This window comes from Odocoileus virginianus, chromosome 5 (genome assembly GCF_023699985.2).
Source record: "Odocoileus virginianus isolate 20LAN1187 ecotype Illinois chromosome 5, Ovbor_1.2, whole genome shotgun sequence".
NCBI classification, from domain to species: domain Eukaryota; kingdom Metazoa; phylum Chordata; class Mammalia; order Artiodactyla; family Cervidae; genus Odocoileus; species Odocoileus virginianus.
Window position 1 is genome coordinate 25,312,926 of NC_069678.1, and position 24,588 is coordinate 25,337,513.

The 24,588-nt window shown below is 38.4% G+C and overlaps 1 long non-coding RNA gene across 1 annotated transcript in view; it reads left to right on the forward strand.

The window, feature by feature from the left end:
* LOC139035173 (uncharacterized) overlaps positions 1-24,588 on the forward strand; it is a 126,073-nt gene that overhangs the window by 52,612 nt on the left and 48,873 nt on the right. Inside the window, exons 2-3 of the long non-coding RNA XR_011487757.1 lie at positions 16,472-16,547; positions 24,135-24,188. This is a non-coding gene — a long non-coding RNA (uncharacterized lncRNA). The remainder of the gene's footprint in view (positions 1-16,471; positions 16,548-24,134; positions 24,189-24,588) is intronic.

Genomic DNA, 24,588 nt, shown 5'->3' on the forward strand with positions numbered 1-24,588 from the left:
GTTATGTATCCATAATTTCTACCTTTGCCTTTAGGTTTCACTTTGAAGAAGTCAACTATGTCCACTTTTATCTACACTATAGCTTAGGTTTTACTCCTTCAAGCAATTCACTAGATTTTCTTTAATCTTTTTCTGTTATAGACAAGTTTTCCTTGTCTTTTATTATCATCCTGGGCCAGTCTTTCTCAGAGAAAACAACCAAACTGAAAAGGTTTTAGCTCCAACATCAAGTAAAAGAAGATAGCATATCTAAATTTAGCTACAGAACACTTAAAATTGAGATATTAGATAGGCATATTAAATTTTTATTTTTTTCATGTATGTGAAATAGGGATTTATCATGAGTGTAATTGTCTTCTTGAGTAGTAATTTTCAATTCCCTAGGATATAGGAAATTATACAGATTTTGACATATTTTTTAAATCGTTGCACATGTTTGACTTTTCTTTCCTAGAAACTGTTTTCTCTTTCAGTAACATCAAATGCTACAAAAACTTACATTAAAAATCAATTTTACATTTCTGATTCTCTGTGCTGTGAAATTGCAATAGTAGATCCAGGAATAAACAAATAGGATCTCTTCTTCTCTCTCTTTTTAAATTTATTCATTTTAATTGGAGGTTAATTACTTTACAATATTGTCATGGTTTTTGCCATACATTGACATGAATCAGTCATGGGTGTACATGTGTTCCCCATCCTGAACTCCCCTCCCACCTCCCTCCCCATCCCATCTCTCAGGGTCTTCTCTGTTTTAACCATCTACCTATTTTGGATTTTAAACATTTATCCTTAGTCCCTTTGTTCACTTGTAATTGAAAAAAATTGCTAATTTTTTAAAGTATTTAAGCCAACCCATTTATTTTACAGGTGAAAAAATGGAGGCTCACAGGTATTAAGTCACTTGTCCTATATCATCTAGCTCTTTGACATAAAAGCCTAAATTAAAAATGAGATCTAACACATATGGTTATTACTAATATTTCAGAAAAGATTTTATTAACAAATAGCTCACTGGTAACATTTTAAATTATTTCTCACTTACTGAAACTTAAGCATGACTAATTGCTCGGCAGTAATTCAGACATTCTAGGGAAGCCTGAGATATTGCATCTCTACTCACTGTACTCCCAGTGGAGGAGACGTATACAGGACTTTGAGGTAAACTGCAGTGACAGACAGAACTGGAGGTGGAAGACTGAAGTGAGGGCCAGCTGGGGAGAAAGGTGAGGACGATGGAACAATCGACCAGAGTGAAAGCAGTTGTAGAGAAATCTTTTGGGAAATAGTGAGAGCATTAATAGATCCACCTAACCACCACCTTAATCTTATCTACCTTGTGCTATGGGTTAGAGCTGAAGAAAATACCTAACAGAATGATGGAAGCAATTCTTTATTTCCAGCAATTATTTACTTGAGGTCAGGTGAGCCTCAAGTTCCCAGCAATCCTATAGATCCTAATCAGTTTCTTTTTCAATTCTCATCATGTGCCTTTCTAAATTCTTCCATACTAAGACCCCTAACTGTACACACCTCCTAGAATTGATTGATGATGAAGATTATTTTGCTAAGTTTTATTGTTATAGCTACAAATGTAAGTACACTTCAGTGAAAAAGAATACCATGCTATTCATACTAATTGAAGAATTTATTACCATTAGGAAGAAACTGAACAATTAAGGAATATATTCTTTCCATTTAATTCTAAGTGAGAATTGACACTGGGGGATAAAACTCTTGCTGCTTTTTTTTTTTTAGCCCCATCACCACCATTTGTTATCTTTAACTTTATCCAACTTTCCCACCTTCTCTCCCAGCATAGAGAATGAAATAAGCCTTTTCATCCTAAGTGAATCCATCTCCTTGCTTTCAAGGGTCTGGATCCATTATATTTTTTTCATTATGTTTTTAGTCTCCCATCATTTACTGGCTCCTTTATACTATGTATGCTCAACTGTTTCTCATTTTTGTAAGGGAAAATAAATCTCTATCAAGATTATTTAATTACTATTTAATGCCTTATCTCTTTCATTTTAGTTAATTTTCAAGTAAGTGCAACCTCTACTTCTTTAGGAAATATTCACTATTTCTTAAAGCAGCTTTATTGAGAGACAATTTACAGACTGTAAAATTTACCTATTTTAAGGATACAGGTCTCTATGAGTTTTAATAAATATATACAGTCACCACACTTTAGAATACTTCCATTATCCCAAAAAGTTCTTTCCTGCCTTTTAGAGTTAATCCCATTCTTACTTCCAGCCCCGAACAATCACTGACCTGATTCTGTCTTCATAGTTTTCTAATTTCTAGAGACTCCAAATAATTGGATTTGTACAATATGTAGTTTTTTGTATCTAGCTTTTCTCAGATGGCACAGTGTTTTGGGATTCACTGTTGTTTTACATATATTGCTTGTGTGTTCTTTTTTATTTTGGAGAGGTATTTCATTGTACAGATAGACCATAGTTTATTCACCTGCTGATAGACATTTGGATTTTTTCCAGGTTGTGGCTATCATAAATAATGCCTCTATGAATATCATGTACAAGTCTTTGGCTGTATGTTTTATTACCGTGGGAGATACGTAGGAGTAGAATTACTATGTTATACAGTAAGTTTTTGCTTAACTTTTTAAGGAAATACCAAACTTTTTTCAAGGTGATTGTATCATTTTTACATTCCTAACAGCAGTGTATGAGAATTCCACTGTCTCCACATTCTTTCCAACTTTTGAAAAGCCCCCAGTATTTATGTATATAATTCAAACATTTCTTAAATTGGAGTATAGTTGCTTTACACTGCTGTGTCATTTTCTGCTGTACAACAAAGTGAATGAGCCGTGTTGCTGATGCTTAGTCACTTCAGTCGTGTGCAATGTGTGCAAAATGTGCTTAGTCACTTCAGTCGTGTGCAACGTGTGCAAAATGTGCTTAGTCACTTCAGTCATGTGCAACTCTGTGCAAAGCTATGGACCGCAGCCCTCCAGGCTCCTCTGTCCATGGAATCCTCTAGGCAAGAGTACTGGAGTGAGTTGCCATGTCCTTCTCCAGGGGATCTTCCTGACCCAGGGATTGAACCCAGGTCTTCTGTATTGCAGGCAGATTCTTTACCACAGAGCTCCTAGGAAAGCCCCTGAGTCAGCCACAGGTATACATATATCTCCTCTTTTTTGGATTTCTAGGAAAGCCCTTTTGAATAGTGGGTTTTTAGTGGTATTTTTTGTGGTTGAGTGTATTTTGATGTTGAGTATTATTTCCTGTGTTTATCATTTGTATATTTAACTTGGAAAAGTGCTTATTCAAAAATTTTAATCAATTTTAATCTATTAGGCTGTTCATTTTATTACCATTGAATTGTAAATTTGTATATATTCTGAATACATATGTTTATTTACAAATATTTCTCTAGTATAAGACTTGTCTTTCCATTTTTGATGTTATTTTTTAATTTGAATCTATAAAAATAAAATGTTCCTTATATAGACTGTAGTTTTGGTGTCACATTTAAGAACCATTGCCTAACCATTGTCACAAAGATTTTCTTCTCTGTTTTTGTCTTACAGTTTTCTAGTTCTAGGTTTTACATTCAAGCTTATGATCCATTTTGAATTATATTTGGATATGGTACAAAGCATGGCTGAAAATTTGCTTTAATGCATATAGATATCTGATAGTTAGCACAATTTGTAGGAAGTCAATTATTCCCTCTGACATGTGCGCTCTTTGGAGGAAAGTTTCAGTGGACAGCCAATTCTTCAGGACTGAGGAATTATGCTCCATCCACCTGAGGGTAGAGTAACTATACAACTATATGGAATTCTTCTTCATAAATAGTTTATCTGTTTTTTGACAACTATTAACTTGTTCATTCATTTTTATCAGTGTAGGCTTGATATTTATCTTATACTCTGCATTATAATCCATTACTGTTTCATATCCCTCTTCTTGTGATATTCCAGTTATGACTAAGTTACACTTTTAGAAATTGTCCTACATTTCTTAGATGTCTGTCCTATTTTTTTACAAGTCTCTTCATTTTCATTGCAGTTCAGTGTGGGAAGCTTCTGATGAATTATTATCACAGTCAATGATTCTTTCCTCTGCTATGTTGAGTCTACTGATCAGCCACTCAAAACACTCTTTTTCTTTGTTACAAAGTTTTTTATTTGTAGCATTTCTTTTTGATTTATTTTTAAGAGTTTCCATCTCTGGCATGGTCCAGATGTTTGTTTACTTTTACCATTAGATCCCTTAAAATATTAATTGTAGTTATTTTAAGTTCCCTGTAGGGTGATACTAACATCTGCGTCATAACAAATCTGTTTTTTTTTTTTTTCCCCTCTGCTGTGTTTGGCATGCCTTGTAATTTTTTGTCCAAAGCTGGATATCTTGTACCAGGTAATAGGAATTGAAGTACTTTAGTGTAAGAATATATGGTGATCTGGCTCGGAGTGGGATGTGTTTAATGTTTTTTGTAACCATAGGTGCCAGAGCTTCAACTTGTCTAGTGACCTGCTTTTGTCTCTGTTCTTGACTTTGGGATTTTCTTATGCCTCCTTCTGAAAGACCCTGTGTCTTGCAGTTCTTTCAGGTGTAATCCACTGTCTCTATATTGCAGCCTGGTTGGTATGATGGTGAAGTGTTGGGGAGAGAGGTATTCTATAATCGTACATTTAAGTCTTGATGTTTTAATGGATTTGTGTCTTAGGTTTATGTCTTTTACAAGTGTTTCTCAACTGGTATAGCATTTTTTGTTTACTTTTCCTTCTTTTGCCTACCACTTTCCCTGGATTTAGTTTTCCCTATCCTCTTGAAATATTGACTCTTGTTGAACTCCCCCCCCCTCTTTTTATGAAATAAAAAGGTTAGATAGTGCTGGAGTGAAAAAATGCCCTTCTCCCAATTGGGATAGGCTTTGGCCAAATATTTTCCTCTGGAGCACAGGTATATGTCCTGATAAGGCTCTAGACACAGTTCTTAATGATTATTCTTCCCCCTGTTTGAGATGTAAGGCCACAAGTTAAAACTGTGTGCTGTCTTGGCCTCTGGTAAAACCAGGAGGACCTTGAATGTCTTAACCCAAATCCCTTTGCTTTCAAGGTAGCTGTGATTTGTTTTATTCAGATATGGTAAACACATGACTTAATATGACTGTCATGAAGGAAGAATTTCTATACTCGCAGATGCCTAGAAATAGGAAGCATAGCACATTACACAAGGTCACATGGGGAATTACCAAGGTCGATCAACAGACAGGAAGCCAGGGGAGAATGTTGTCAGGAATCTTTATTGTAGTATCCACAGGAAGGAACAGGTAAGGCAGGGTAAACATAATTGGCTACTTTGAATAATTTCTGCAGACTTGGATGTATGGGGACTATTCCTGGTTGTCTGGTACAGGGTCCTGGAGTGAGTACAGTGGGAGAATAATGGCTTGAAGTGTAATAAATTCAGGGGGTGGATTCTGAGTTCACTTCACTTCACTTCACTTCACTTCAGTTGCCCAGTTGTGTCTGACTCTTTGAGATCCCATAGACTGTTTTACACCAGGCTTCCCTGTCCATCACCAACTCCCAGAGCTTACTCAAACTCATATCCATTGAGTTGGTGATGCCATCCAACCATATCATCCTCTGTCATCCTCTTCTCCCACCTTGAATCTTTCCCAGCATCAGGGTCTTTTCCAGTCATTTCTTCATATCATGTGGTCAAAGTATTGGAATTTCAGCTTCAGCATCAGTCCTTTCAATGAATATTTGGACTGATTTCCTTAGGATTGACTGGCTGGATCTCCTTGCAGTCCAAGGGACTGTCAAGAGTCTTTTCTAACACCACAGTTCAAAAGCACCAATTCTTCGGTGCACAGTTTTCTTCATAGTCCAACTCTCACATCCATACATGACTATTGGAAAAACCATAGCTTTGACTAGATGGACCTTTGTTGGCAAAGTAATGTCTCTGCTTTTTAATATGCTGTGTAGGTTGGTCATAGCTTTTCTTCCAAGGAGCAAGTGTCTTTTAATTTCATGGCTGCAGTCACCATCTATAGTGATTTTGAAGCCCAAGAAAAGAAAGTCTCTCACTGTTTCCATTGTTACCCCATCTATTTGGCATAAAGTGATGGGACTGGATGCCATGATCTTGGTTTTTTGAATGTTGAGTTTTAAGCCAATTTTTCACTTTTCTCTTTCGCTTTCATCTAGAGACTTTTTAGTTCTTCTTAATTTCTGCCATAAGGGTGGTGCAATGTACAAATATGAGGTTATTGATATTTCTTCCAGCAATCTTGGTTTGAGTTTGTGCTTAATCCAGCCCAGCATTTTGCATGATGTATTCTGCATATAATTTAAATAAGCAGGGTGACAATATACAGCCTTGATGTACTCCTTTCCTGATTTGGAACCAGTCTGTTGTTCCATGTCCAATTCTAACTGTTGCTTCTTGACCTGCATACAGATTTCTCAGGAAGAAGGTCAGGTGGTCTAATATTCCCATCTCTTGAAGAATTTTCCACAGTTTATTGTGATCCACACAGTCAAAGGCTTTGGCATAGTCAATAAAGCAGAAGTAGATGTTTTTCTGGAACTCTCTTGCTTTTTCGATGATCCAACAGGTGTTGGCAATTTTATCTATGGTTCCTCTACTCTTTCTAAATCAAGCTTGAACATCTGGAAGTTCATGGCTCACGTGTTGTTGAAGTCTGACTTGGAGAATTTTGAGCACTACTTTGCTAGCATGTGAGATGAGTGCAATTGTACAGTAGTTTGAGCATTCTTTGACATTGCCTTTCTTAGGGATTGGAATGAAAACGGACCTTTTCCAGTCCTGTGGCCACTGCTGAGTTTTCCAAATTTGCTGGCATACTGAGTGCAGCACTTTCACAGCATCATCTTTTAGGATTTGCAATAGCTCAACTGGAATTCCATCACCTCCACTAGCTTTGTTCATAGTGATGCTTCCTATGGCCCACTTGACTTCGCATTCCAGGATGTCTGGCTCTAGGTGAGTGATCACACCATAGTGGTTATCTGGGTCATGAAGATCTCTTTTGTACCATTCTTTTGAGTATTCTTGCCACCTCTTCTTAATATCTTCTGCTTCTGTTAGGTCCATACCATTTCTGACCTTTATTGTGCCCATCTTTGCATGAAATGTTCCCTTAGTATCTCTAATTTTCTTGAAGAGATTCCTAGTCTTTCCCATTCTATGTTTTTCCTCTATTGCTTTGCACTGATCACTGAGGAAGGCTTTATTATCTCTCCTTGCTATTCTTTGGAACTCTGCATTCAAATGGGTATATCTTTCCTTTTCTCCTTTGCTTTTAGCTGCTCTTATTTCCTCAGCTATTTGTAAGGCCTCTTTAGACTTGGTTTCGAAGTGAAAAGTATGCTCACAGGCAAGTCCTTTGTTATCTCTAAAAAGTGGCTAGTCCTGAGAGTGGCAGTTCCTCCAAGGTCAGCAAGGCCCAAGTGTCAATATATCAAATACAGAAAATAGAAAACTTTGTGGTTACTTTCATCTCACTCTGCTTCCTTTGATATGACCCTCTGCTTAACAATCCTCCCTATCAAATGGACTAAATACATGTCCTTTTAATCCATGAGTAGTGAGTTTCAGTTCCATGCCAGATTACAGAATTATTCAAAGAAGCCAACCACATCTTTATGGAGAAACTGAGGTGCACCTTCTCCTCTTGCTACTATAAAACTTGCCTTCCACAGCCCTTCGTTTTTCACTCTGTTCCCAAGTGAAGCCCCCAGGTATTCCTTTATTGCATGTGGTGTCCTCTCTTGGGCTGTGACTGGATGTGACTCATAAATTGCTGTCAAGCTCATGTATCCAGTGTCAGTTGCTGTGAGTTTGGCTCTTCTTGTAATCCTAGAGTGAACCCCTCCCTCATCAGTAGGGTGAAGAGGAAGTGATCAAAACACTCTCCGTGACTGATTCAGGGAGGGATTTTTGCTAGATCATCACCCGGAAGGAGAAGCCATGATATTCTGGAAGGCCCCAGGAGTTTCTCACACTCATGCTAGTCCATGCTCATCTTCCAGCGATTTGCCAAAATAACCTTTTAAGTATTCCTATTGGTTGATAGCTCCAATGGCTTCTCCTTCAGGTAAACATAGCAGGCTCATTTTTCTTGGATGATCCTTTTTCCAGATTTTGGAAGTGGTGTCAGTTCTCTGATGGGTCCAAGAAAAGTCACTTATTTTCAGTTTGCCCAACTTATTTTTTGTTGTAATAAGGATAAGACCAATGAATTCTAAACTTTTTACATGTTGTGACTGAAACCAGAGACCTAATTCATTCATTTTTTTCTTCCTACCTTATCTCATTTCATCACCATTGAAATTTTTCTTAACAAAGTCACAACTGCGTTCATTTCTAAAATTAATGGATATATTTCTTCTCTTACCTTAATCTCCCTGTGACATTTAAAACTGTTGATTAACTCCTTCTTAAAACTCTTGCCTTGTTGAATTTCTAAAATACCATGATCCTGTTTTTTCTCTCCCAAGCTTTGCACACATCTATTCTTTAAATGTTAGTGTTTTCCAAATTCCAGCTTCCTTTTTTCCAGTTTCCCATTTTTTCTATCTTTCCAGTTTCCTTCACTTCTCATAATCCCTCCTTGGGTGACATCCTCTGTCCCCCCCCCCCTTTTTTTAAATTAGCTCTTCAACTTTAATCACTCCTACGATCACTTTTATCTTAATTCTTCTTCCTATATTCAGATCTTTCTGTTGTATTACCATTCTGGACATCTCCATTTGAATGTCTAAAATTTCAGATACGATGCACCCTGGGTGGCTCAGTGGTAAAGAATCCGCCTTCCAGTGCAGGAGATGCAGGAGACGTGGGTTTGATTCCTGGATCAGGAAGATCACCTGGAGAAGGAAATGGCTACCCACTCCAGTATTCTTACCTAGGAAATTCCCTGGACAGAAGAGCCTGGTGGGCTACAGTCTGTGGGGTTGCAAAGAGTCAGACACAACTGAGCATGCATGCACACAGAGAGAATAGAAAAAAAGCATTTATTTTCTATGCTGCACCATTAATCTGATATTTCTATATCTCTGAAAGGCTCCACTAGGCATCAGTCACACAAATCAAAAGCTTCAATTATTTTTTTCACTTCTTCCTTGTCATCTAATCAGTCATCGTGTCTTTCAGTTCAGTGACAGCTGGAAAGTGTGTTTTCCACTCTCCGAAGCCATTGCCACTAATCTTGCTTCCCACTGCTAAGTCAGTGGCTCACACCCTTCAGTGTGCGTGAGCATCACCTGGGAGCCTTGCTACAACGCAGATTGCTGGGATGGAACTTGTAGTTTGTGATTTGGTAGGTCTGGGATGGGGCATGACAATTGGCCGTTCTAACAAATTGCAGTTCCAGGTGATTCTGATTTTGATGATTTGGAGGTCATGCTTTGATAATCATTGTCCTAGATAATTACAGCAGCCCCCTACAGAATCTCCCTGTGTCTCTTCAAGGCTTCCTCCAACCCATATTCCACACCTAGAATCCAAATCTCCTTAAAACCTCAAATTGCCCCTTGGGTCCTTTTGGAGCCTCGCAAGTGCCAAGCTCATGCTGTGTTCTGCGCTTGTATGTACAAGAGAGGCTTTAGAGCATGCGTCGAATTTGCAGAGGAAAAGCTGAGACATATTTGCTCTGGCAGTAGGGTGGAGTGAGAGGAAGGTCAGGGTATAGCATTAGTTCTAATAGCACCATAACGAGGCAAAGTCTTCCGTGGAAATCAATGGCTAAATAAGTAAATTTGTTTTGAATATACACTCAGTGAGGAAATGAGCTAGACTAGAGCAAAAAGATTGTACTAGAGCAATCTCCTCAAGGACAGAGAGGAATTCAGTGTTTTAAACATTTTATTTTGCTTCACAGTGTTAAGGAAAACTGGATTTACTTTTACACTTTCACCCATCTTGCACAGTTTGAATATGTATTTTAGCATTCCTCCATGTGTTTTTTTTAGAACTCAAGAAATATATATTTATAGAGTATGTCTACTTATTCGGTTTGTGTGTAGAAATTTTTCCATTAAAATTAGCTCAAGGACTTTATTTAGCTTGCCACCACAGTCAAGAATATATTTGCTATATCCCTAGAGTCTTAATATTATGATTTCTTTATGAAAAGAATTGCCGTTTCCTTGAAGCTTCTCCTTCAAAGAGCTTTCTTATGTGGAGAATAAAAACTTGTTTCCTAAAATATTATTTCTCTTATTTAGGAAAATCCATTGTAAACTACTTGTCCTCTGTCCACAGAGGTGAATAAGTTCGAGAAAAACACAAAATAAAAAGATATGGGTCTTCCAGGGATGAGAGTTGAGCATTCTCCCGTGAGAATGTGGATGTCAGTTAGGGTCTATATTTGAGTCTTAGAATACAGATCTCCCATCCCTCTCCTTCCACTTCCCTTCTGAGAGCTCATACCACAAAGGGTGTGGAGGGGGTCTGTGCTTGGAAACTACTTCCAAGGTAATGCTAATGTACCCTCTGGAAGAGAACTGACTCAAATTGTTGGGTCTCAGACTTTTTTTTCATGGATCAGAATTTTGGGGAGTAGGTGGGTAATATAGTGTTGTTGATTGTTAATTTTAATCATTAAGGCATTGAAATGAACAAATAAACTACCATATTTTGTCACCATCTCTTCCAATTATGTGGTATTTTAATACAAAAATGTAAGTAGAATGGGCTTCCCAGGTGGCTTGATGGTAAAGAATCCACCTGCCAATGGAGGAGACACAGGAGATGTGGGTTTCATCCCTGGGTTAAGAAGATCCCCTGGAGAAGAAAATGGCAATCTACTCCAATATTCTTGCCAAGAAAGTCCCGAGGACAGAGGAGCTTGGCGGGCTATAGTCCATGGGGTCACAGAGTTGGACATGACTGTGTGACTGAGCATATAGGTAGAACACACTCCTAGAATAAGTATTAATCCTTTAAATTAAAAAACAACAATAACAACAACAAAAACTACCCTTAATAAAAAAAAATCTTTTAATTTTAAAATCTTTTAATGTTTTCCACTTTGTAGGAGAACATTAAAAACATCATTATGGGCCAGCACTTTTTCTAGCATCTAAAATCCATTGCCCTAGATAAGTTAGCAGCCTCAGGAAAGAAAGTTAACATCACCTTTGCTTTCTTTACCCTTTATTTTAATTTGCCATTTTGAAGCTTTGATTTCCATGTATGTCATAGTGGCTTATTTTGGTTCAATTAAGCATTTCCTTTTCTGTTTTTCTCTGTTCTGCTCCAGGGGAGCCATCGTCAGTGCTAAGAATTCATGGCTTTAGATCAGATGGTCCTTTCTTTCTGTCCTTCATCCAGTGGCAGGTTTAAAACTCTTTGATGGTTCAGCTCTATAATATTTAAAGTTCTATTTCAAATCCTTCGAACTTAGGGTTTTAGGAAATAGCTAGCTGCGTGGGAAGGCAAGAGAAGAGTCTATTAAAATCTACAATCCTCTTAGTGACCCATTCAGTGGGGCTCTCAGCAAATCTGTTCAAGTTTTTCCCTCTACTGAAAACAAAGGAGAAAGCAAATGGGAAACTGAAACCCTACCAAGACAAATCTAAGAGGGGCACTTAGAAATAAACCTTATTAAGAGAAAATATTGTAAGTACTACTTATTTTGTACACTCTGAACACCAGAATCTTAAATTTCACAGCTGAGTGGGGGTCCAGCCAGTTTAGGCAACTCTCTTTTACAGTCCCTGAAGTGACTTTTATATTTAGAGGTCTATGAATATGGGAAAAAATTAAGGCTCCATAATATACAAAGAACCATATACTGTTTACATACATAGCAACAAACTTTCAAGTCTTAGTAAGATTTCTGATATCAGTGTCATTTTCTCCTTCTTCCTTTGGTTATCATAAGCTTTGAAGAGGGGTAGCCAAAGGGATACCTCAGTGCCAATCTGTCTTCACCTCCTTCTCCCCATGGTGCTGTTCTCAATTCATCCAAGTTAGTCAGACCTATTCCACTACATTTGAGTTTTTTATGTATAATACTTACTCAAACACTTGTTATTAGATACTGACTTTTTAACAGCTCGTTTCCATAGAAGACTTTGCCTCCTTTCAACATTTTTGTTTATTGTTAGTTGGGTCTGTGTAATCCCAGCTTTCTGTATCTCTGGGTGCATGCATGTGTGGTCAGTCATGTCTGACTCTTTGTGACCCAATGGACTGTAGCCCACCAGACTCCTCTGTCCATGGGATTTCCAGGCAGAAATACTGGAGCAGTTTGCCGTTTCCTACTACAGGGGATCTTCCCGACCCAGGGATTGAAGCAGCATCTCCTGCGTTGGCAGGCAGATTCTTTCCTACTGTGCCACCTGGGACCCCTCTGTATCTCTAAGCTGAGCCTTTTAAGTGTCTCTTGTTTGGGGATCAGTGTCCTTCTGCACACTAAAGCAATGGTTTGTGAGGAAGGAGTAACACATCCTTTTGACAAGAAGAGTGATTTTCTGTTTGAACAAAAACTGGAAACACATTTACCCATCTCTGTAGACTGTATATGTATATATAGTCCCGATTATATTGGTATAGTATTATTAAATATCTCTTCTGCCACTCATCCCAGCCTCCCAAGTAATAGTAGTAATGGTAAGTATATTAATGAGAAGCATTTCTGTGTTGCTTCCTATGTGCCAGGCATTACTCTAAGGCTTTTTAAAAAATTAATTAATTAAATATTTAAATAATACTCTGAATTAAGTGCTGTTATGGGGCATCCCTGGTGACTCAGATGGTAAAGAATCTGCCTGCAATGCAGGAGACCCAGGTTCAATTCCTGGGTTGGGAAGATCCCCTGGAGATGGGAATAAACCTACCCACTCCAGTATTCCTGTCTGGAATATTTCATGGACAGAAGAGTCTGGTAGGGTTCGTAGGTCGATGGGTCCATGGGTCCATGGAGTTCCATAGAGTTGGACACGACTGAGCAACTAACATTTGACACTCTGCTCACTTAACAGAGAAGTCTGAGGCACAGTGATGTTAAGCCTGAGGTCATCTAGGTAGTGACAGAGCTGATATGATGAACACAGGAGGCCTTGCTATAGAATCTGATTCTTTAACTGCTAATTTTTTATTGTGAGAATGTAAACCAGAAACTGCCTTTCAATCATTGTATGTCCAAAAATCATACTTGTTATATATTTTTGTAGACAACAAACTTGGGACCAAAACATATTATAATAAGTAATAACCATCTTGCAAAATCGCTGGGGACTCTGGGTAAGCAGAGTATAGAGAGCATAGATTTGAAATCAGACATACTAAGGTTATAAATATTGGGTGTCAGGTAAGATATGGGCAAGTTTCTTAACCTCTGTAATCTGCTTTCTCATAATTATACTGAGCAAAACCCCTCTCCTAAGGTGCTCTGAGCTGGAGTACAAAGAGGGAAGGACAGCTGAATAACTGCATTAATAGAGAATTGGAACATACGCAGTCGTTTCTCACATGTGTTTGCTTAACCATTATGCTTATCTCATTTACTGTTCTGTGCTTAGGTTCTTTTCGAAAATTTTTTATTGAAGTATAGTTGATTTATGATGTTGTGTTAATTTCTTCTGTATGGCAAAGTGACTCTGTTTTACATATATATTCTTTTTCATTTTATTTTCCATTATGGTTTGTCACAGGATATTGAATGTATATAGTTCCTGTGCTGTACAGTAGAATGCTGTTTAATCCATCCTATATATAATAGTTTGCTAATCCCAAACTCCCATTCCTTCCCCCCCATACCCCTCCTCCTTATTGGTGCTTTATGTCACCTCATCAAAGCCTCCTATAACAACGCCATGAGAAATTACTATTGTCATCAGGCTATTTTACAGATGAAGAAGCTGAGGCACAGAGTGGTTAATTAGTTTGCCCAGATTCAAACAGGGTTGGGAATTAGCAGAGCTGGGATTCAAATCCAATCACACTGGTACCATCTGTGTTTTTAACAGCTAGGCTGTCCTGCTTAAGGCTAGTTAAGCCATGGAATGATAGGCTGTTTGGCATCTTCCCAGTCATGCCTTTGCATAAAGAGGGAGATTGGGACTGCCACCCAAATTGCGTAGAAACATTTTAGGGCACACGCTGAGTGGTTGAGCTGGAGCTAGCAGTGTTTTCTCATCAGCCACAGCTTTGGGTTTCAAAGTCACAGTGATCATAATTTTGGAGCCTAAGGATAACACTTAGAATTGATCAAGTAGGAATTTGGGACTTTTCCAGAAAATTCAGGGCCTAGGCTCGTGAAGACTATACCCTGCTGCCAGTGATATAATCATTCCAATATTATATCCCTACACAAGAATGGATAAGCTAAGCTCACACTATATTGTTCTCTTAGGTAGAGAGGTGGTGAATAAAACTGAGATGGGATTTTCTGCTTGGTTTGTTCATGAAATATCTGAAAGCCCTTTCCGCCACAGTAACAAAATGCTCCTGTCCTGGTAACGCAGACAAATTCCAGCTGAGTGATTATATTCTGCCTAATTAAAAATTCTTTCTCTAATTTCAGATTTTCCATGTTTACAATGTTCTTTACCTTCTGTCCTAAATTGTTGTTTACTGTGTTTTCCTGCTGCTAAATTCTTTACTGCATTTCTCCCTGGAGGTAGTTGTATACTGATAATGGTTAAAATAATTCTATATGTAAAGTAGGCATGGGGTATGTAAATATTTGTACTTTAACATTGGAATAAATCTAAATTAAAATGTACAAATATATTGTTCTCAGAACTTCTCTTAAATGCCTCACACAGTCAAAATTCCTTTTGAATATGGGTTGAAGATAGGACACATAGTTGTAATTATTTATTAATCATACATTTAATATTCCCCAAGCTGCCATAAAATGTCTGAGGAGACATGCTGCTAAGAATAACTTGCTCAGCATTGCAGTACAATGCAGACAATTTTCCACAGGGAAAGAAAAAAAGAAACATATCTTTTCACCTATTGCTGAGCAAATCGCTAGCGATTTTGCCTGTTTGAGCTGAGAAGTAATTAGTGGTATGGATAGAGGCCAAGCATATCAAGAACTTGAAAATGTGTTCCTGCTTATGTACTGATATGCCCATTTTGGATTTAGCTGTAATTTCTGCACACTTTATGAATTTCCCTTACTTGTGTCACAACCTTAATCTTGATAACTTGCTTTTCTGAAATAGTAATTTAAAAATAATGGTCACATTTTCTATAGACACACATTTTAATTATATGAATAATAATAATAATAAAACCTAAGCCAATTAGGTGCATATGTTAATTTTGGGGGGATGACAGCTCAATCTGACTTTTCTTTCTTCTGTAGTAACTCAGCTCTAAGCAGTGCAGAGGCTCAGAGCAGGCTCAGAATATTAGAAAATTTAACAGCTAGTGGCAATGGCTTAATGAGTTAATCCCGGGCATTGAATATAGCCTTATTATTTTAAGGTTGTAAGTGGCTTTTAAGGTCATCTGGTTTTCTTCCCTGATTTAATATGTTGTTGTTTAGTCAGTAAGTTGTGTTCAACTCTTTTGCGACCCAGTGGACTGTAGCTCATCAGGCTCTTTCTGTCCCTAGGATTTCACAGGCAAGAATGTTGCCATTTCCTTCTCCAGAGGAGCTTCCTGACCCAGGGATCAAACCTGCATCTCCAGCCCTGGCAGGCGAGTTCTTTACCACTGAGCCACCATGCTTTCAAATAGTGGCCTTATCCAGTCTTTCAAACCTCAAGGATAGACTAATGTGTAGCCTCCCTACACAAATTTTTCTGGAGTTTTAACTACTCTGAAAGTAAAATAAATCAGTAATCAAAATAATATAATCTCATCTCTTGTTTCAGGAAGGATGGCAGCTTTACTAATGTTTATTTCTATGTCTTTGTATAATGTGTTAACTGAAATGGGTCTCTGGATAATCTTAGAAGCTGAGAATTAGTGAAAGACAGGCATCCAATTTGAAAGACAAAGGACAGGAACACGATAGAAAAACATGGTTATTATCTCAGCAGTCATGCTTGCAGTTGTTGCCATTTTTTAAGTGTATGTTCTTGGACTTGTCTGCTGCTAATGGTGAGCCATTCTTGCAAAAAAGAAAAAAATTATGTTTATACTTATAAAATACACTGCACAGCATTTATGGGTGGGGTTCTAAGACATATATAAATGGCATTCCAAGAAACAAGTTCTGAAAACAAATCATTCCATTGTAATTTTGGCATGTGATTCTGTGTAGTGCTGTTGCTTTGCTAGACTATCTTAATATTATTGTGCATGCCAAATTGCTTCAGTCATGTCTGACTCTTTGCAACCCTATGGACTGTAGCCTGCCAGGTTCCCCTGTCTATGGGATTCTCCAGGCAAGAATGCTGGAGTGGGTTGTTTTTCTCTTCAGGGGATCTTCCCGATAGAGATCGAACCTGACTCTCTTATGCCTCCTTCATTGGCAGGTGGGTTCCTTACCACTACCACGACAGAGGATGAGATGGTTGGATGGCATCACCGACTTAATGGACATGAGTTTGAGTAAGCTCCGGGAATTGGTGATGGACAGGGAAGCCTGGCATGCTGCAGTCTATCGGTCGCAAAGAGGCGGATATGGCTGAGTGACTGAACTGAACTGAACTGAACTGTACAGTTCTTTTAGACACTTTAACAGAGGAAATGCAAAGAGAAAAAAATTTGTGACTGTTGTGTGGAATGCTTTAAATGAAATCAGAAGTTGATTTAAAATCTGAATTAGCAAAAGCAATATTGACATTGATGGCAAAGCAAAAATCAGAACAAGGAGAAAAGATATTTTCATCCTCAAAAAAAGAAAACAAGCTGATATGAAACAGCATATACTCTAATGTCCAACTTGAAGTTGCTTTTAGAACCAATCTTAAGAATCTAATAACGGAAAATGCAAAATTAAGGTTTCTATGTCTGAATATTTTTTAATGAAACAAAGACCAAGACTATCAAGGAACTAATGCTTTGTGTATTTTAAAATTTTCATTTTAAGAATAATAACTTAAAAGAGGTGGACAATATCATCAAAATACAGTCCCCTAACAAGACCAACCAGGGGCTTCCCAGATGGCAGTGGTAAAGAATCTGCCTGCCATTGCAGGAGACACAGGAGACGTAGGTTCAGTTCATGGGTTGGGAATATAACCCGGAGGAGAAAATGGCAACCTACTCTAGTATTCTTGCCTGGAAAATCCCGTGGACATAGGAACCTTGTGGGCTACAGTCCATGGCATTGCAAAGAGTTGAACACAGCTCAGTGACTGAGCACACACAAACAAGACCAACTAGCCACTGTGCCTAGACAGGAGAGCGTTATGAAATCAAAGAACCCAGGTGAGGCTGAAACACTTCCTAGACAATCAAGACTGAGAATGAATGAATTACAAGAGTAAGAGGAGCAGTTTCACTTTGACCACATCACCGCTTCCTTGGTAGGGGGGCACAGTGCTCTGCTGAGAAGGCCCCCAGGACCTGTGTTTCTCCAGTGAGAAAAACAGAACCTGAGTGAAAATCCAGCTTCCCTGGCATTGCTGGATGCTTCCTGGTGGGCTCACTTAGGTCCTACCTCACAGGGTCACTGGGAGAATCTGTGGAGCTCAATTACTGGATTCAGATAGACACAGTTAACCAGTTCACCACCTGGCCAACTGCATTCCTACTTGCAGTAGGGCTTTAGCAGAGATCCCAGCCAGCAGTTGTGCAGATCTGCAGAACCAAGCCAATGACCCAATCAGGTCAGGGAGCTCAGTTAGCCATTTGGCCTGATTTGGATCGCCACCACCAGGCCATGCTGGCCATGGAGCACATACCATTCTCTGGTAGGAGAGCAGATTCACAGCCCAGCTTCTGATTTTAGCATCCAGATCCACTGCTCTAGAAATTGTGGCCACAACACTCTGCAGCAGTGGAAGACATCTTCCGGCTTTTGCACGCAGGGAGCCAAGCCAGCAGCCCTGTCCATCTGTTAGGCATAATTTCTGTCCTTGAAACCAAAGCTATGTTTTTTCCAGTAGTCATGTAAGGATGAGAGAGTTGGACCATAAAGAAGTCTGAGCACTGAAGAACTGATGCTTTCGAACTGTGGTGCTGGAGAAGATTCTTGGGAGTCCCTTGGACTGTAAGGAGATCAAACCAGTCAATTTTAAAGGAAATCAACCCTGAATACTCATTGGAAGTACTGATGCTGAAGCTGAAGCTCTAATACTTTGGCCACCTGATGGGAAGAGCTGACTCATTGCAAAAGACCCTGACACTGGGGAAGATTGAAGGCAAAGGGAGATGGGAGTGGCAGAGGATGAGATGAGTAGACTGCACTGACTCAATGGACTTGAATTTGAGCAAACTCTGGGACATAGTGGAGGACACGGAAGCCTGGTGTGCTGCAGTCCTTAGGGTCATGAAGAATCAGACATGACTTGGCAAATGAACAACAACTGGCCCTGAATAACCAGGGGGCCTGAAAAGACCCCAAAGAGGCTGAAAACTCAGCCTGTGGAACCACCCAGCTACAGAGCTCAGCCCACAACCCTACCTATCAGTGGAGCAGGACATGCGATCCTGAGGAATTGCTGTACTTCCAGTAGCCTCCCTGATGCAGGGACCCCAGTCAGTGACCCTACCCAATTGCAGAGCATAGCTTGTGTCCCTACCTGACCAAGAAGCCAGGATAGAGATTCTTCTCAACCCTAGAGCATACTCATCATCCTCATTCAACTGTGGGATATAGCTAGCATCCCCTCCTGACCAGAGAATCCACCCTACAACCTCTCCCAACTGTGAGCACCCTCCCTGATCTGCTGCTGCTGCTAAGTCACTTCTGTTGTGTCTGACTTTGTGTGACCCCATAGACAGCAGCCCACCAGGCCTCACCATCCCTGGTATTCTCCAGGCAAGAACATTGGAGTGGGTTGCCATTTCTTTCTCCAATGCATGACAGTGAAAAGTGAAAGTGAAGTCGCTCAGTTGTGTCCAACTCTTTGTGACCCCATGGACTGCAGCCTACCAGGCTCCTCTGCCCATGGGATTTTCCAGGCAAGAGTACTGGAGTGGGTGCCATTGCCTTCTCTACTCCCTGATCTACCCAGCCATAAAGCCCAGCTTGTGGCCCTGCCTTAATGTAAAGTCCAGCCAGGGTACCATCTAGGTTGGAGAGGACAGCCTGAGGCCCCACCTTACCAGGGGTGATTCTAGAGCCAAATAGTGGCCCCATCCAAATATGGAAAACAGCCAGCAACTCTGTCCAGCTGGGGAGCTGACCCAGAGGCACTGGTTGAACATGAATCTCAGCCAGAAAACCTACCTGACTGTGGAGCCCAGCCACTGGCAACTCTTCCCGCAGCCTAAGAGGAAAAGGCAGTGACCTCACCCAACTAGGGATCCCTATAACATGCTCCAGATCTGTCTGCAGATACTACTACCTGACCCATCCACTACCCTAAGCTGAAGTGACTGCCAAGGGTCTTAACCTGCTAACACAAAATCCATTAAGTCTGAAAGAAGAGATTGTATGCTCAAAGGCACAGAAACCTACACAAGGTTACAAGAATCACAAATAATCAAGTAAACCTGACACCAGTAACAGGAACTAAGCTCCCATAGCTGATGCTAAAGAAATGGACATCATTGAATTGTCTGACAAAGAATTCAGAATAACCCTCTTAAAGAAGTTTAGTGAAATACAAAAACAGACAGACAACATTAGGAAAAACAAATGAGGAGTTTAACAAAGAAATGGAAACCATCAAACAAAGCAAATGAAAATGCTATAGCTGGATTTATCTCTGGGCTTTCTATTCTGTTCCATTGATCTATATTTCTGTCTTTGTGCCAGTACCATACTGTCTTGATGACTGTGGCTTTGTAGTATAGTCTGAAGTCAGGCAGGTTGATTCCTCCAGTTCCATTCTTCTTTCTCAAGGTTACTTTGGCTATTCGAGGTTTTTTGTATTTCCATACAAATTGTGAAATTATTTGTTCTAGTTCTGTGAAAAATACCGTTGGTAGTTTGATAGGGATTGCATTGAATCTACAGAGATAAATCCATGAACCTATGGTCACCTTATCTTCGACAAAGGAGGCAAAGATATACAATGGAAAAAAGACAACCTCTTTAACAAGTGGTGCTGGGAAAACTGGTCAACCACCTGTAAAAGAATGAAACTAGAACACTTTCTAACACCATACACAAAAATAAACTCAAAATGGATTAAAGATCTAAATGTAAGACCAGAAACTATCAAACTCCTAGAGGAGAACATAGGCAAAACACTCTCTGACATAAATCACAGCAGGATCCTCTATGACCCACATCCCAGAATTTTAGAAATAAAAGCAAAAATAAACAAATGGGACCTAATGAAACTTAAAAGCTTTTGCACAACAAAAGAAACTATAAGCAAGGTGAAAAGACAGCCCTCAGATTGGGAGAAAATAATAGCAAACGAAGCAACAGACAAAGGATTAATCTCAAAAATATACAAGCAACTCCTCCAGCTCAACTCCAGAAAAATAAATGACCCAATCCAAAAATGGGCCAAAGAACTAAACAGACATTTCTCCAAAGAAGACATACAGATGGCTAACAAACACATGAAAAGATGCTCAACATCACTCATTATCAGAGAAATGCAAATCAAAACCACAATGAGGTACCATTATACGCCAGTCAGGATGGCTGCTATCCAAAAGTCTACAAGCAATCAATGCTGGAGAGGGTGTGGAGAAAAGGGAACCCTCTTACACTGTTGGTGGGAATACAAATTAGTACAGCCACTATGGAAAACAGTGTGGAGATTTCTTAAAAAGCTGGAAATAGAACTGCCATATGACCCAGCAATCCCACTTCTGGGCATACACACCGAGGAAACCAGATCTGAAAGAGACACGTGCACCCCAATGTTCATCGCAGCACTGTTTATAGTAGCCAGGACATGGAAGCAACCTAGATGCCCATCAGCAGACGAATGGATGAGGAAGCTGTGGTACATATATACCATGGAATATTACTCAGCCATTAAAAAGAATTCATTTGAATCAGTTCTAATGAAGTGGATGAAACTGGAGCCCATTATACAGAGCGAAATAAGCCAGAAAGATAAAGACCATTACAGTATACTAACACATATATATGGAATTTAGAAAGATGGTAACGATAACCCTATATGCAAAACAGAAAAAGAGACTCAGGTGTATAGAACAGACTTGTGGACTCTGGGAGAAGGCGAGGGTGGGATGTTTCAAGAGAACAGCATTGAAAATGTATATTATCTAGGGTGAAACAGATCACCAGCCCAGGTTGGGTGCATGAGACAAGTGCTCGGGCCTGGTGCACTGGGAAGACCCAGAGGGATGGGGTGGAGAGGGAGGTGGGAGGGGAGACCGGGATGGGGAATACATGTAAATCCATGGCTAATTCATTTCAATGTATGACAAAAACTACTGTAATGATGTAAAGTAATTAGCCTCAACTAATAAAAATAAATGGAAAAAAAAATGCTATAGCTGAAGAGTGTAATGATGGAACTGAATAATTCAAGAGAGAACTTCAACAGCAAGTTAGAAAAAGTAGAAGGAAAAATTAGGTTCCAATTTCCATTGAAAATTATCTCATCAGGGGAGCAAAAAGAAAAAAAGGATAAAAAAAATCCATGACGAAAACCTGTGGTATTTTTGGAACACTGACAAATAAAATAAATTTATGCATCAAGTAACTCTAGAAGGAGAATAGGCAGAGAAAGGGACTGAGAGTCTATCTAAATAATGACTGAAAACTTCCCAAACTTAGGAAAGAAATGGATATTTGGATTCATGAAGCTCAAAAGACTCCAGATAAGTTGAACCCTATAAAAGGGTTAAACCAAAGCACATTATAATTAAATTGACAAAATTCAAAGAAGAGAAAAATTTGAAAATGGTGGAAAGGCAACTTATCACACATGGGCAATCCCATCAGATAGGTGAGGAAGTTCATTATATTGAAAGAGAAATAGCTTACTTTGAACCCCTTTGCTAATTCATCTCTAAAGGTGAACACTGAGGATGTATTTGCTTTCATAGTGATAATATGACTACAATTATTACATTACCATATAATGCATGGTTTAAAAAATGGTTTTCTCATAAATTAAGAAATTCATGGGGCAGACATGTGCAGGAAATTTGTTATGGTACATGCATAGTTTATAATCCAAACAAGCTACTGCATTCTGTTTTTTTGATAATGCTATTTTTTGAAGTACAGCTGTAATTATCAAAATTTACAAATATTTTATGCATACACAAACTGAACTATAAAATTTTGGGACTGATATAAAACACACATATATCACTGTGGCAATATGCTAATATTTATTTTCTCTTCTTATGGCCTATCACAAATGTAATTTTAGGTATGTTTGAACCTATAATAAATGATTTTCCCATAATTTCCCATAATTCTACTGACCCTTTTTTGTAGTCAGTTTCTCTATTTCATTTTATTAAAAAAAATTGGAAATATTTAATCACAGTGTTAAGAGTGGAACAAACTTTTCAAGATTTGGAGATAATTTTAACTATTAATAGGGCTTTAACTGATAGCTTAGTTGGTAAAGACTCCACCTGCAACGCAGGAGACCCTGGTATGCTTCCTGGGTTGGGAAGATTCTCTGGAGAAGGGATAGGCTGCCCACTCGGGTATTCTTGGGCTTCCCTGGTAGCTCAGTTGGTAAAGAATTCGCTTGCAATGAGGGAGACCTGGGTTCCATCCCTGGGTTGGGAAGATCTCCTGGAGAAGGGAAAGGCTACTCACTCCAGTATTCTGGCCTGGAGAATTCCATGGACTGTATAGTCCATGGGATTGCAAAGAGTCAGATGCAACTGAGTGACTTTCACATTAACTATTAAAGACAAAACATACAATCAGGTAGACACTGAAATTTATCCCTACAAAAGAAACAATTGAACAATTAAATGATGAGAATGTAGTGAAAATGAGAATATAAATGTACATAATTGTGTTTTGGAAAAGCTTACCTGCTGGTAAGAATCATTTAATCAAACTTCTGATTTTACTTGTATAAATTAATCCTATATCCATAATAAAATGAAATTGAGAGGATCAAGAATACAAATTTAAAGACTCATTCAAAATAACAACAGAACTAGTCAACTTAATGACATTGTAATTATTAAAAAAATTGTTGGACATTGTTACTTTTAGTGGAGGCAGAAGATAGCTTCTGTGAAAGTGTTTGAGCTGAAATATTTCCACATTTAATATGAAAAATATAATTCAGACTATCTTACATTTAGCAGAATTTCCTCTGAACATATCATATTCCTCACACTCATAGCCAGAATATTTTCTCATGTATTTTCTCAAATATTATGTTCTACATATAAAAGTCAATTGGCGGTATCAAGAATATCAAATTTACTGACTACAGTATATAATTTTAAGGGTAATTCTAGACAATATTATAAAAAATGAAAACTAAATCAATATTGAAAATACATGTTTTAGAAATAATAGTGATATGCTATGAGATAAAGATAGCTAAAAACTGCTTAAATTATGAATATATAGAAGGAATAATTACTGTGCTTGTTATTTTTAATACTCAGATAACATTTATAAGTGCTTCAGTTTCTTTTACATTACACAAATATAGATTATTTATTCTTTTTAGAAATTTTATAAATATTTTTGTATGGAATTATTTTCTAGATCTACCAATATAAACAAAACAAATTTTAGTGACTATTTCAAGATTATATTAGCTAAATTATCTAAAATTATTTAAATGACTTTTTAAAAAATTCTCAAAATTATCCCAGTTTCAACAAAAATTATTTGGACAAAATGATTATAGTTGGTAGTATTTGAATCCTCATTTTAGGTAAGAAGAAATAGAGCCTGGAGAAGTTAAGTAACCTTTTCAAAGTTACCCAGCTAATAAACTCTAAAGTAATATCCAATAAAACTTTAAAAAATGTAATAAAAACTATTACCTTTTAGATATCTGTGAACTGGGGAGCATCTTTAGTCCAAGAAATGCTTGATTTATTTCTCATGAGAATCCCATGAACTAGCTTACAATTTTTATTTTTGTTTTATAGGCAAGGAAATTGAGGCTTATTGAAGTAAGATAATGCACCTAAGATCAACAGCTGGTAAGTGAAAAAATGTGCTTTCATGCTCTGACTTCATGCTCATGTCTCTTACCCACTCTTTTTTCCCTCAACTTTATTGATATAATTTACACATAATATTGTATAAGATTAAGTGAGTGAGTGAGAGAGTGAAGTTGCTCAGTCGTGTCTGACTCTTTGTGACCCCATGGACTGTAGCCTACCAGGCTCCTCCATCCATAGGATTTGCCAGGCAAGAATACTGGAGTGGGCTGCCATTTCCTTCTCCAGGAGATCTTCGTGACCCAGGGATTGAACCCAGGTCTCCCACATTGTAGGTAGATGCTTTACTGTCTGAGCCACTAGGGAAATATGAGGTGTACAATGATGCTTGATATGTGTAATATATTGTGAAATGTTTATCACAAATGTGTTAGTTAAC